General features: G+C 39.7%; 1 long non-coding RNA gene across 2 annotated transcripts in view; it reads left to right on the top strand.

Moving 5' to 3' along the window:
- The window catches only part of LOC103350790 (uncharacterized), a 59,337-nt gene extending 50,031 nt beyond the window's left edge, over nucleotides 1–9,306 (top strand). Inside the window, exon 3 of one of the 2 annotated variants that reach the window (XR_016212145.1) lies at nucleotides 7,760–9,306. This is a non-coding gene — a long non-coding RNA (uncharacterized LOC103350790). Of the gene's footprint in view, nucleotides 1–4,393; nucleotides 4,525–7,759 lie in introns of those variants that run through there. The other variant, XR_016212146.1, reaches the window with a different exon arrangement.
- Nucleotides 9,307–13,010: the final 3,704 nt, after the last annotated feature.

The following is a 13,010-nucleotide window of genomic DNA, read 5'->3' on the forward strand; positions in this document are numbered from 1 at the left end:
GAGGAGGAGCAACCAGGACAGAATCCGGCGCCCCAACCAGGACGAGAACCCAGGGTGCCAGCACCACAGGTGGAGGATTAGCCAAAACTATTTTTTTAAAAGATTTAATTTATTTACTTGAGAGGTAGATTTATAGACAGTAAGAGGTAGAGGAAACAGAGAGAAAGGTCTTCCTGCTGCTGGTTCATTCCCCAAATGGCTGCAGTTGCTGGAGCTGCACCGATTTGAAGCCAGGAGCCAGGAGCTTCTTCCAGGTCTCCACATGGATGCAGGGGCCCAAGCACTTGGGCTATCTTCTGCTGTTTTCCCAGGCCATAGCAGAGAGCTGGATTGGAAGAGGAGCAGCCAGGACTAGAACTGGCACCGGTATGGGATTACAGTGCCGCAGGCGTAGGTTAACCTACTGCACCACAGTGCTGGCCCCTCCAAACTAAATTTTTAGAGAGAAAATAATCATTGTATCTTCTTTTTTATTTCTTGTAACACTTAGTGTAATGTTCTGTAGTTTACTGAGACATTCTCTCTACTTTCTTTCAAGATTAGAAAAGTAAATACATTCATAAAATATTCTGTGCAACAAATGTGATAGGGCTATGAAGATGATTGAGGCAGCCCCTGCATGACGGGTCTTGGCAGCTTATTAGGAGAAGTAAACAAAGAGTGAACATACATATGGCGTATGTTATTATAGCTGTGTAGTCGGGGAACTATTGGAGAAGACAGGAGCCATACCTAACCTTGCTTAAGCAAAGGAGGAGAGTTATAATGATTTCCAGATGTTTTGGCAGGAAGTTATCAGGTTGAGAAAATTTCTCTAGGTAAAGTGTACGTGGAGGGTGAGACTATTTTTGGTGTGATGTGTGCTCATGGGTCTGAAAAAACTACTGCAGAAAGTTAGAATCAAATTTATGTGACAGGGCACATGGTATATATAGTCTTTGTTAGCATATTTTCTCTAGCATTCCAGTCTTCTTTCCTAATGTGTATGTGTTATAAAATTTATATTTTTCTATGTCATCCTGTATGTATTGCTTTGTAACCTTTTTACTAAGCTGTCTCTCAAATAACAATTTTGTATCAAAATATATATAACTACCCATAATATTCATAATGACTTTTATCATAATATGTCCAACTACATTTTTAAAGATGTATTTATGTATTTGAAAGGCAGAGCTACAGAGAGTGAGAGACACACATATGTGTAGGCCACCCCCCCCCACACACACACAATAAGAGAAAGAGACTTCTTCTATCTGACAGGTCACTCCCCAAAAGGCACAATGGCCAAGGCTTTGCCAGGTCAAAGCTGGAAGCCAGGAGCTTCATCTGGGTCTCCCACATGAGTACAGGGGCCCGAGTACTTGATCTGTCTTCACTGTTTTTTCAGGCACATTGGAGGGTAGCAACAGGGATATAAAGTAGCACCAAACAGGATGCCAGCATTACAGGCAATAGCTTAACCCACTGAGCTGCAGCACTGGCCCCTGTATGTACCATTTTGTAAGATTTTTTTAAAACATGCTGTCTCTCAAACCAAAATTTCATGTCAAAATATATGCATCTACCTATTACCATTTATAACAAACCTAACTATCCCATAATATGAATATAGGCCATTTATTTAAAGAATTTATTAAATATTTATTGTTCATACTTTTAGTGAAATATCTTATATTTAAAAATACAGTTATATTCAGCCTTTTCATTAAAGTTTGAGAAGAAAAGAGTTTGTAGTAACCCTATAACTTTTTTGCTTTATTAAAAGTATGTCTGTGAAGAATAGCCACATTAATTCTACTGGAAAACATGCTGATTACCATCTAGTAAAATATAAGTGATCTCATAAATACACAAATGACTGATAAAGCCACTAATGCTAAATACTAGAAGAAAGATAATAATATATTTTTTAGTCTACGAAAGGGTTTTAGCAATGGAAACTATTTTGTTAAAGTTGTTTAACTCTTCTGTTGAAGTTGCTTATTGTAAATGCACATACAATTTGTAGCTGCATGGGAACTTGCTATCTGAGGAAGGCCTTGTATGCTGTGTAATTGATACATGATAGCCCGATGTATCATTTTCTGCGTGAGTGATGTGCCTGAGTGTATTGATTAAATACTTCTTCTGTTAACCTGGAGCCAAATGTTTTTCTAATGTAGGAAAATAAAGTCCTTTTTTTGTTGGAATCTGCTTCTGAGGGTCTCAGATTCCCCCAAGGAAAATGTTTTCATTTATTTTCTTTAAATCATTGGTATCTTACATTGGGTAAAGATCTTAAGGTTCATCTAGTCTGATTTGACAGTATGATCCTACGATGGTATGGATGTGATATGAGTGTACTCTAAGGTTCCATTGTGACTGGGTGCTGCTCTCCAGGGTGCCTCTACTGGGAGATGCTGTGGGCCTTTAAGGGGTGTGACCTAGTGGACAGTCTCCCTGGGTTACTCAGGGTGAACCCTCCAAAAGGATCATGGAAGCCCAGGCTCTCGTTTTGCTTCCTGGTTGCCCGTATGATCCTTTCTCTACTCCAGATCTACCGCTCACCTGCTTTGAGGCTTTTTGGACTTTGAATTTAAAACTATGAGCTACATAAACCTCTTTTTCTTCAGAAGTAGCCTGCATCAGACATTTTGTTCCAGTGATATCGTGATAACTGATACAGATTCTTTGTATCACCACACATAAATACCCAAAGTAGAAATACCAAATGCCAAATACTAAATTTCTCTGAAGGAGAATGTTTTAGAAACTGTGGTACATGTCACTGGTTAATTGAGTAATCTTTACTTCAGAAGGTCAAAATATCTCTTTTTATGATTGCTAAGATTTCTCTTACTCCTTGGGGAAATGTTGGACAGTTCTCTCAGCTTTATTGTTATATTTCTGCGTTTTTAAAAGTCCACTTCAGTTCAAGTGAAGCTTCAAATTGCAATAGCATATCCAAGTTATTGCAAACCTCCTTTCCTCCTAGCACAAGCTAAGCCTCCTCTTGGGGACTTGGAATGCAGACAGCACAAAATCTTCTCCCAAGATAGCTATTCCACTTTTGACTTTGTATGCATTTTTTCTTTCCAGCTAATTTGGAGAGAAAGAGAGAGAGAGAGGGAGAGGGAGGGAGGGAGGGAGGGAGAGAAGACTTGGTTCACTCCACAAAGGGTCCCAATGCTGGGACTTCGCCAGTCCAAAGCCAGGAGACAGGAGCTTCATCCAGGTTTCCCACCTGAGTGGGGTGACAGGAAATTGAGTATTCATTGTGTACCAGGCCCACTAGCAGGGATCTGGGTTAGATTAGAGTAGCAGGACCTGAGCCAGGCAGTGATACAGAATGTGGCATCCCTGGCATCAGCTTAACCTGCTGCATAACAGCACCAACCCCCCACGCCAGTTTCTAGCCCACACTCCTGCTTTTGCTCCTTGGATCTTCTGTCCTCTTGTGACTTTTCTCTTCTCCCTCTTGGGGAGGGAGGGACTTGACATGTTTGTACCCTGTTAATTTCATGATAGGAGAAGTTTGGTTACTCCAAGGGCAGAGGACACTAGAGGCAGAAAGCATTTGTGATGGGAAAAGGTCATTGATAGGATAAATGGGAAATAAACTGAAAGATGAGATGGTAGAGTCTACTGAAAATTCCTGCTTAATAATTCTGCCTCACTGCCAATTCTTACTGTGTTAGAATATTTTTTATTTGAAATACAAATTAATGAGAAACCCATGGGAAAAATTAAAAATTAAAGGCAACATGAACAGTGTGAATATGCTGTATGTATCAATTGTTGTGAATAATGGAGAGTCAATTACAAAATAATTAGTTAAAATAAAAATAATACATGCTTAATATCCAAATGAAGCAGGTAACTATATATTGATTTAAAAAAAAAGATCCAAGAAAGGCTACACAGGGTAATGGGTCTATCTTTTTGACATCTTTATCAAATGAGTTATGAAATAATAATCCTTGGATAACAAATAAATAAGTTGTTTTTCAACTTATTTTCTTTCAGTGTCATTAAAGCTGTTTCTATATAATGTGGTTGTGTGCTATGATATTGATGACTTGAAGAGTTAAAATAGTTCCATAAATAAGTTGAATGCAGTTAATTAAAGAAAGAGAAACAAGGTTAGGGATCTTGTTTGTTTCTGAAGACATTTGAGCTGAACATGTTTCTTTGGCATGGGTAGCTCTTTCCCTACCACACACAAATGCAGACTTCCAGACATATGCAGCTGTGTCCCATCCCATTGGAGGGGAGCTGGTACCTCTGGGAAAGCAGACATCTTCCTTTAGCTGGGTGTTTGCTTGTAGCATCTTCTGTGAGAGCTTTCACTGTTTGAAGCCATGCTTGCAGGCTTCTTTAAAAACACTGTTTCTAATTTCCACATTTGCAGGTATCCTCCTTCACTCATCATCCATAAGCTGCTTGAACGTCCTGTGCACATCCTTCCTCCCCATGGATCCAATTCAGTAGGTCAACAAATCAGCCCATATTTACTGAGCTCCAGTTATGTGCAAGACACAGAAAGGTAGTTGTGTTTGATCAAAATTCAATGCAGGTTTACTGGCTCTATTACAGGGCTTCCTTGTTGGTAATTCTACCTTGCCATTTGATGATGGTAGAGCTTTTTAAGATGTTGCTAATGAATTATTCAAAGATAGGATAGATAGTTCAGCTAGAAGAGATTTGTGAAAATGATAGAAAAAACGATGTATGACTGTTTATTCTGGAAAAAGCAGAAAGATGTTCTAATGACAGAATTAAAAAAAAACTATTATTGTAGAGAAGTGAACTATAGATTTCATAAATAAAAACATCCAGGAAGCTTTTTAGTTAAGAGTTCTGGGCTTTTAATTAAGTGCCATAAGCTTGGCTTTGGCATTTTTATAGTGTGAATAATAAATAAAACAGTCCTCTTACATTTAAAGTTTTCCTCTAAATTACAAAAAAGATATAAGTCTAGGCTAGAGTTGTTGCTCTGTGGATTGGGCCATTGCCTGTGATGCCAGCATCCCATATGAGCACCGGTTCAACTCCTTCTGCTGTACTTCCAACCAGCTCCCTGCAATGCACCTGGGAAAGCAGTGGAGGATGGCCCATGTGCCTGGGACTCTTCACCTGCATGGGAGACCTGGATGGAGTTCCTGGCTCCTGGCTTTTGCCTGGCAAAGCCCTGGCCATTGTGACCATTTGGGAAGTGAACCAGCAGTTGTTAAGATCTCTCTCTCTGCAGCTCCCTCTCTGTCTGTAACTCTGCCTTTCAAATAAATAAGCAAGTCTTTTTAAAAAAATGTTAAAAAGTGCTGGCAAGTTATGAGCAAACTCATGATTTAAATATGCAAGAAGCAAGAATACAATAATGATTATTTGAGATATAAAGGTAGATAATAAATGTACTAATTACATTTGAATGATCTACTCTCTGTGTATGCTTTCTGCATATTTTGTATAAGTTAACTTTCTGGGGTATAGTAGACTGACTACTGCTTCAAGATGTTTGACAGCAAGTATTTCTAGTTGAAAGCAGAATGAAGCCTCATCTGTAAAATGGGGATATAATGCTGTTTGCTAATTCAATTCTTTTTAAGATTATATCAGATAATACATGGTCATAATACAGCTTTTGGTCATAGTGTTAGGTATAATCAATATTGTTATTTTAGTCTCTTTTGCTCATAAAAAAGCAAAAAAAATCTTATGTAAATATAAATGCGAAGTAGTCAAAGTGAAACAGATTTTTTAAAAAAAAGTATTATATGTTATAAAATGACTAATAATTTAACAATGAGGGTTAAATACCTCAAGTTAGTAGTGACAAGAGGATGATGGAGAGAGTAGATTGCACTGTGTGATTCCGGAAGGATTCTGAAGCCTAGATTAATATAATTCTGTACCTCCTAGATATGTGAAAATTCAGCCATTTAATACATTTAAATCTGTATGGTCGCATGACTGGCATCGTGTTAGGCTCATAGTCAATATCCAGTCACTTTAGTTCTTAATATCGTTGTCATTACTAGCATTATTTTCAGTCGGCTACCTCTTGTGAACCAGGCATCATTTTTGATTGATTTAAACTACTGGAAAGGACTCTAAAGGACTAAAACAATAACTTCATCATTACTAAAGCTGAGTTAGGTACTCTTATAGAATTATCACTGGAGCCAGGGTAGGCTAGAGTGGAGAGTGCACCTAGAGGGGATTGAGTTACACCTGCTCAGCCTCTTCTCCGAAGTAAACCATTTCTCCTCTCTAGGAAAAGAGTGAACAAGAGGGCAAGGAAGGAGAAAATAATCAGGTACATTTCCTCTACTGCCACTCCCTCTGGGGCAGAGTGTGAGCTTCCTCCCTCTGATGAGAAGGTGAGGCATACAGGGATATGGAATCTTACATGACAATCTGTGCTCTCACACCTCACGTCCAACACTCTCCTTTTTCTAGCTCATTAAGTAAGACTTTGTTGCACTTGAGAATTTACTATCTGGAAAATTGGCTTTGTTGGACAGCACTTTGTCTATATTGCAGCAATTGTTTCAAGATTAAAGAGATGACTGCCTTGGAAATGCTCCAAGGGTCTTGGGTCAAAGGGATCATACTGTTCAGGTGTTGTGGACTAGATTATGGGCCTGCAGACTGCTAACACTTTTAATAGCCAGTGGGTTTTTTTTTTCCTTTAGCAATGCTTCCTTGTGATATATATTTCCATTTTTAATCAGGCAGAAGTTATCTCCAAATTCCCTTTGTTTGTTAGAACCTTGTTTTCTCCAAAAAAGTTGAGGCATCTTCCAAGATTAGAAAAATATAGTCTTTAAGACTTTCTTGACATTTATACCAAAATAGCAATGTAGCTTGAATCAAGTGGGAACGTTTAGAAGACTAGAATGATAATTGCAGAAAAGGGGAGGGAGTGAAGTAATTCTCACTGCTTTTGTTAAAAAGTTTGTGCTTGTCATACTATGCTACATCTTATTTTTGAAATGCATTGAAAATTGTCACCGGTTTGATCTCTCAGATGGTGTGGCTGCCAATTCCTTCCCCAGCACTCTGTCACTTGGCTTGTTTCCAGTGATGCCATGTGTAGTTTTCCTTCCCTCCTCACTTTTCTAAGTAGAGAGGAAAACAGGTTCATTTTGGCATTAGCTTGCAAGCTGTATAATTGGAATTAAAATTCAAGACGTGAATGGTTTTAACACAGGGCCAGTTGCATTCACACTTCTAAAGTTTCCATTTCAAAGAAAGTACCTTTATCTTTACACCTGATAGTTTCCAAGTTGATATAAGAATGTATTCTCAGTTCAGATTGAAATTGGAATAATTTTTCTTTATCAATTTTGGCTTATTATTTTTTTGTTAATAGATGTCATTAAAGTGAGATAAAATTGCTCCCATTGCTGATTTATAATTTGTCAAATTCCTCTTCGTTTTTAAATATATTATCGATTCAACAGACAATCTTTGTCTAGTGGATTTCATAAAAGCTGATATGAACCATTGTGTGAAATTCAGAGGAGCACCTCAAACTTCTGTGCCTTAATGATGTCCATATAGTCTTTCCTCTGGTAAACAGAGCATCCATTACCTGTATTAGGAGACAACAGTGTTTGCTTGCTTTCGTCTAAGTTTGCCATTTATTCTTCTATGTTAGTGAGAAATCCATCTAGTCTATCTTTGTGTCAATAGATATATCCACATATTGTGGGTAGTAGGAGTCATCCACCTGCTAACACTTTGGGAAAATGAACATGCTCTTATTTCACAGGTCCTTCCTTCTAAGGAATGGGAGTTGATCAACACATATGTCACTGGTCCTCACTGAATCTGGAGGAGAGAGCTGGCAGATGCCTTTATGTTACAGATGGCTCTTCATGTGGCTGCATTTCTCTGTTCACCACCTGGAAACTTGCAGTGGACACAGCGGATCTGTCAGCAAGACAGTTGGCAGGGTCTGTATACCCCAGGGGTGGGGGAATGATATGTGCACAAAGGAGACCCATTTCCCTTAGATTTTACAATCCCTTTTTGTCATCCACACTTATATCATGAGCCATAATCATTCATACACTAATCGCGACTCTTTAGAGGAATAATTGCTGCTTATTCATGTTTTTAAGAAGGGCATGTAGGACAGCATCTAGCCCTTTTCTCATTTCTCATTTGCCTTCCTCAAAAGGGTGAAAGCAAGGTAAGTGTGAAAATCAGGAGAACCAGTCTCGGACACTGTAGAATGAGAAATAAAATGCTACAAGTTTAGATGCACACAAATAAACCCTATTCTTTCTGTTCTTCTGTGTTAAGTCCGGTATAAGTTTATATGTGTCCAGCTTTGATCTTAAGTGCAGTGAGTCAGCGTCACAGCACATCCCCTTAAGCATAAAGATGTCAGTAATTCAGTTCACAGTCATAGCTTATCTGCAAGGCAGATGAGCACCCGTCATGTAATCCCAGGAGACGTATCATAGTTCACATCAGTGACTAGACATCCCTTGTGTCACTTGCTGAATAAATGTATGGATGTTTTGACTGTAAATTTTTGGAAGTAATCCTCCCTGGATGCCAGAATAGCTGCTGTTGTCCTGAGTGTTATAGGTAGGACAGTCCTGACTGTCTGGCGGTGCAAGGAATTGGAGAACCAGTGACGTGGAAGGGGCTCAAGGCCTGCACCAGCTTGCTGCTTGGAAACACTCCAACACAATGTCAGAACAGCAGGGACTCTCTGAGCACCTGCCTGAGCTGCCCTTAAAATTAACGATTATTTCTGAGAACAGACAAGGAGGAAAATCTACTTCGTTCACAAGTTAGTGGTGTGGATTAGCTTCATTGGGATCTAATGGCTGACTGCCACCGAACTGATCTTTTTTTGTACTTTCTGGCTCCTTCCTTAGGACGCCAGAAGCTCTTTGTTTAGCTGGTGCTTTATCTAATTCTGGTGCAATCAATTCCACCTCATTCTCGCTCAGTACAATTGGCAGGACTATATTGTTTATAGGGAAGGTGTTTTATCTCTAATTTAATACATGAAATCTTTTTATGCTCCTTCCAGTAACGGGACAATTCTTCCATTGTCCCTTTCCAGTTTTGCTTCTCTTCTCCTTCAACCTATATATGAATCTATATAACTGGATTTTTAACTTTTCCTTTTTGGGTGCATAGTCTTACTTCTTTTTCAGGATTAAATTCTTAAGAAATCCTATGTCTCAATGTATTTCTTTTGCTTTAAAATGTGCTAGTAGAACCCTGATTTATGTATAAGCAGATTTATGCCTACAGTTTGTTCATTGTTTAGCAATAAATGTCTACATTATATAATGAGGTTGGTGTTTCGAATGTTTAGTGGAGCAAATTAAAGGCTACATAATAAATACAAAATTATCTATTATAATGTCCCATAAGCATGTTTTTATTAGAAATGCAAGAGGAATTCTCATCTTTGTGTCTGTCTTTAATGAGTTCCTGCATGACAGAACTCATGAAATTACTGTCTCTCAGTGTACTTTAGGTCAGTGGTCCCTGGAAATCTAGTCTCGCAGTCTACCATCAGCAAAAGCTTTGAATGTACTCTTCTAAATATATCTTAATTTATAAACTACATACCTTTATATATAATAAATGATCAGTTATATAATCTAAGATACATTATAAAACATATATATATAGAATCAGATATTTTTACTCTGTTAGAGACATAACTTGTTTTAATCATAGAAATAAATTACATAAAAGTTAAAATAATTCACTTAGTCCTGCCGTTTGTCAGTGACCAGACTTGTCTGTGCGTGTACACATATGTAAATATTTTCGCACAATGCCCTCTACAGGGCTGTCTTGCTGCCAATTTAGGTGTGTACCTTATTTGGTGTCCACATAGGTGTGTAATATGAAGACTGGACTTCCTTCCTCTGCAGATGTACTAAGTCTTATTTAATTCCCTAAAACAGGACATTCATGTTATACTGATATTTAGGCATTGTAAATAATGCCTCAGATGACCCCTTGGTGCCTCTATTTCTGGTTTAATTCTTTCCTTAGGACAAAGCCAAGCTTTGCAACTGGTAGCTGCAGATGAGTGACACTAGATGAGGCTTTGGGGGTCCTTAAAGGGTGTCTGTGACATCCTGCTTCCACACAAGCTCCTTTGTGTATCTGTTGTCCAAGCTACAGCTTTCGGCACAGGTGAAGATGCCAGGGCGCCCCAGTCAGCACGGCAGCCCAGGCTGTCGGCCTTCAGGTAGTTCAACAGCTGAGGCATGACCTAGTAGCTAGGAGGATTTTTGAAACCTGTTTCTCCAAGGGTCAGATATATTTACTGTCAAATTTTGGATGCCCTGTTTGTTAACTGATTTAAAGCTGAGTAGGAACTGACAGGAGGGGAAGTTAGGCTTAATAATAACCAATGGACTTTAAGGCCTGGGCAGGTATATATGAGGCCCAGACTTGCAGGTTAACCCATGGATCTAACTCTTCATATGGGGTGCTGGAGGAAACATTACAAAGAAGGTGCGAACCTCCTTAGGGATGGTACCCCATTGATTCTCATCACCTGGTTGGTGTGGGAGGAGAGCTGATCTGGAAAGGAGGTTAGCACTGAATAGGTGGTGTCTTTAAAAGGAAATATACTGTCCTGGCTTCAAAGTCTAATGACCCCAGGCTGTCCCCTCAATTGCGGTGGTTACTTTGGAAGCCAGGCAGAGCATAGAGCTTCCTCAGCTTAGGTCCAGCAGGGTCTGCAGTTGTGACCTGGGAATCCTTCGACCCTCACTTTCAGTGGCCGGGTTATTGGTAGGGTGGGCAGGGCTTCTTTGGAAGCTGTCTTTTGTCATCATAGCTGTTTGCCCAGTGCCCTGTTTTTTTACATTAACTACAGGTGCTATTTAGGACTGGACTGGACTTGTTGGATCTCCCTGATAGTAGATCACTGTAAAAAGCAGCTATTAGCTGGGCCTACCACCTAGCCTTATGTTGTTCCTTTTGCTTAGTTCACTTTTTCTTCTTGGTCTCTGTTAAAATAGACCATGAGGCAGCCTATAGGTTGTTAGTAAAGGGGTGCTCATTAAGTACCATCCCTAATCTTCAAGGCCTTTCTTACTTTCTTTGTTTTAAGATTCATTCTTTTACTTATTTGAAAGGTAGAGTTACAGAGAGAGAAATCTTCCATTCGCTGTTTAACTGCCGAGATAGCTACAATGTCTGGGGCTGTACCCGGGTGAATCTAGGAGCCTGGAGCTTCTTCTGAGTCTTTCATGTGGGTACAGGGGCTCAAGCACTTGGGCCATCTTCTACTGCTTTAGCATTAGTGGGGAGCTGGATTGGAAGTGGAACAGCTGGGTCTCAAACTGGTGCCCATATGGAATGCCATTGTTGCAGGCAACAGCTTAATCCCAGTAGGCCACAATGCTGGTCCCAGGGGCTTTTTTCTAATATCAAGGATGACCTGAGCTAATAATCTATAGTCTTCGGCATATTTTGACATTGTTTTTTTCTTGTGAGTTAAGATAGTGCCCACAGGAGAGATATGTCTTTTCAGGTAAGATCAAATCTGTCAGCCACTTTATATCATCTATCTATCCATTTATTAGGGTTTTCCATAAAACTTCTCATCTCCCTTTTTATCTCATTGAAATCTTGTGTTGTTTACAATGCCTAAATATCAGTAGGAAAAATATCCTGTTTTAGGGAATTAAGAAAGTTTTAGCACATCTAAAGGGAAAGGCAGTACAGTCTTCATGATACACACTTATGTGGACACCAATTAAGGTACAGATTTAAACTGACAGCAAGATGACATTGTAGAGGGCATCGTGAAAAATATTTACATATGTGTATATGCAGAGACATGTCTGGTCACTGATGAATGGCAGATTTAAGTATTTGGAAGGCAGTGTTACAGACAGAGTGGGAGAGACAGAGAGATAGAGATAGTCTATCCATTGCTTCACTCCCCAAATGGCTGCAAAGACTGGGAACTGGACCAGGCTGAAGCCAGGTGCCCAAAATTCTATTTGGATTGTGCATGTGAATGTCCGGGGCCCAAGCATTTGGGCTATCTTATGCTGCTTTCCTAGGTATGTTTACAGGAAGCTGGATTGGAAGTGGAACAGCTGGGTCGTGAACTGATGCTCATTTGGGATGCTGGTGTGGCAGGCAGTAGCTTAACCAACTGTGCTACAACAACAGTTCTAACACAGTAGAGTTTCACACTATTTTACCCTTTTAGGGCTCAGGACAGACAGTGGTGTTTGGAAAGGTCTAGAATTCTAACAAGATATATACTGTCCCCAACCATAGAACAGAGGGTTCTTGAATAGATGGGCAGGAAAACTTTTATAATTTAACCAGCAAGAAAATGTAACCCCTATGGCTCAGAGAGGCCAGGAGTCCTGGTCAGTCTAGAAAACCATCAGAGGGAATTGGAAAACCTGGCCCTTCTCAAGACTAAACCATCCTAAGACCAGTTTTTGTCAGTGTGTTTTTAAAAATGGCAGCAAAGTGGGTAGGGGAAATGAGACATGTGGCATCTTTGGTAGGGAATAAGTAAAGATCTTAGGGCTGACTGGGACCAGGCAGTGGGTCTCTGCTGCCCAGAGGTAGGTATGATGTCCCCTCCACCTCTTGCTTCTCCTGACATTTGAGGCCGAGTAAGGAGGGGTACCAAACAGGAAGGACAGAGAGAAAGGGTATTTCCATCTCTTGGGAGATACTCTGAGAGTGCCTGCATGTATGTAGGAAGAGGGAGACTTTGCTTGACAGGCAGACAGAGCCTGGGTGGCTAGTTTATTTTATTTTATTTTTTTATTTAATTAATATTAATTTACAAAGAGCAACTTTTGCATTGTTGTGGCTCCCCCCCCAACCTCCCTCCCTCCTGTAGCCCTCCCATCTCCCACTGCCTGTCCCATCCCACTCTTCATCAGGTTTCATTTTCAATTAACTTTCTATACAGAAGATCAACTTAGTATATACTAAACAAAGATTTCAACAGACTGCACTCACACAACTGCACAAGATATAGAGTA

The sequence above is a fragment of the Oryctolagus cuniculus genome, chromosome 8 (genome assembly GCF_051225735.1).
Source record: "Oryctolagus cuniculus isolate XC-2025 breed Fujian yellow rabbit chromosome 8, ASM5122573v1, whole genome shotgun sequence".
Lineage (NCBI taxonomy): Eukaryota > Metazoa > Chordata > Mammalia > Lagomorpha > Leporidae > Oryctolagus > Oryctolagus cuniculus.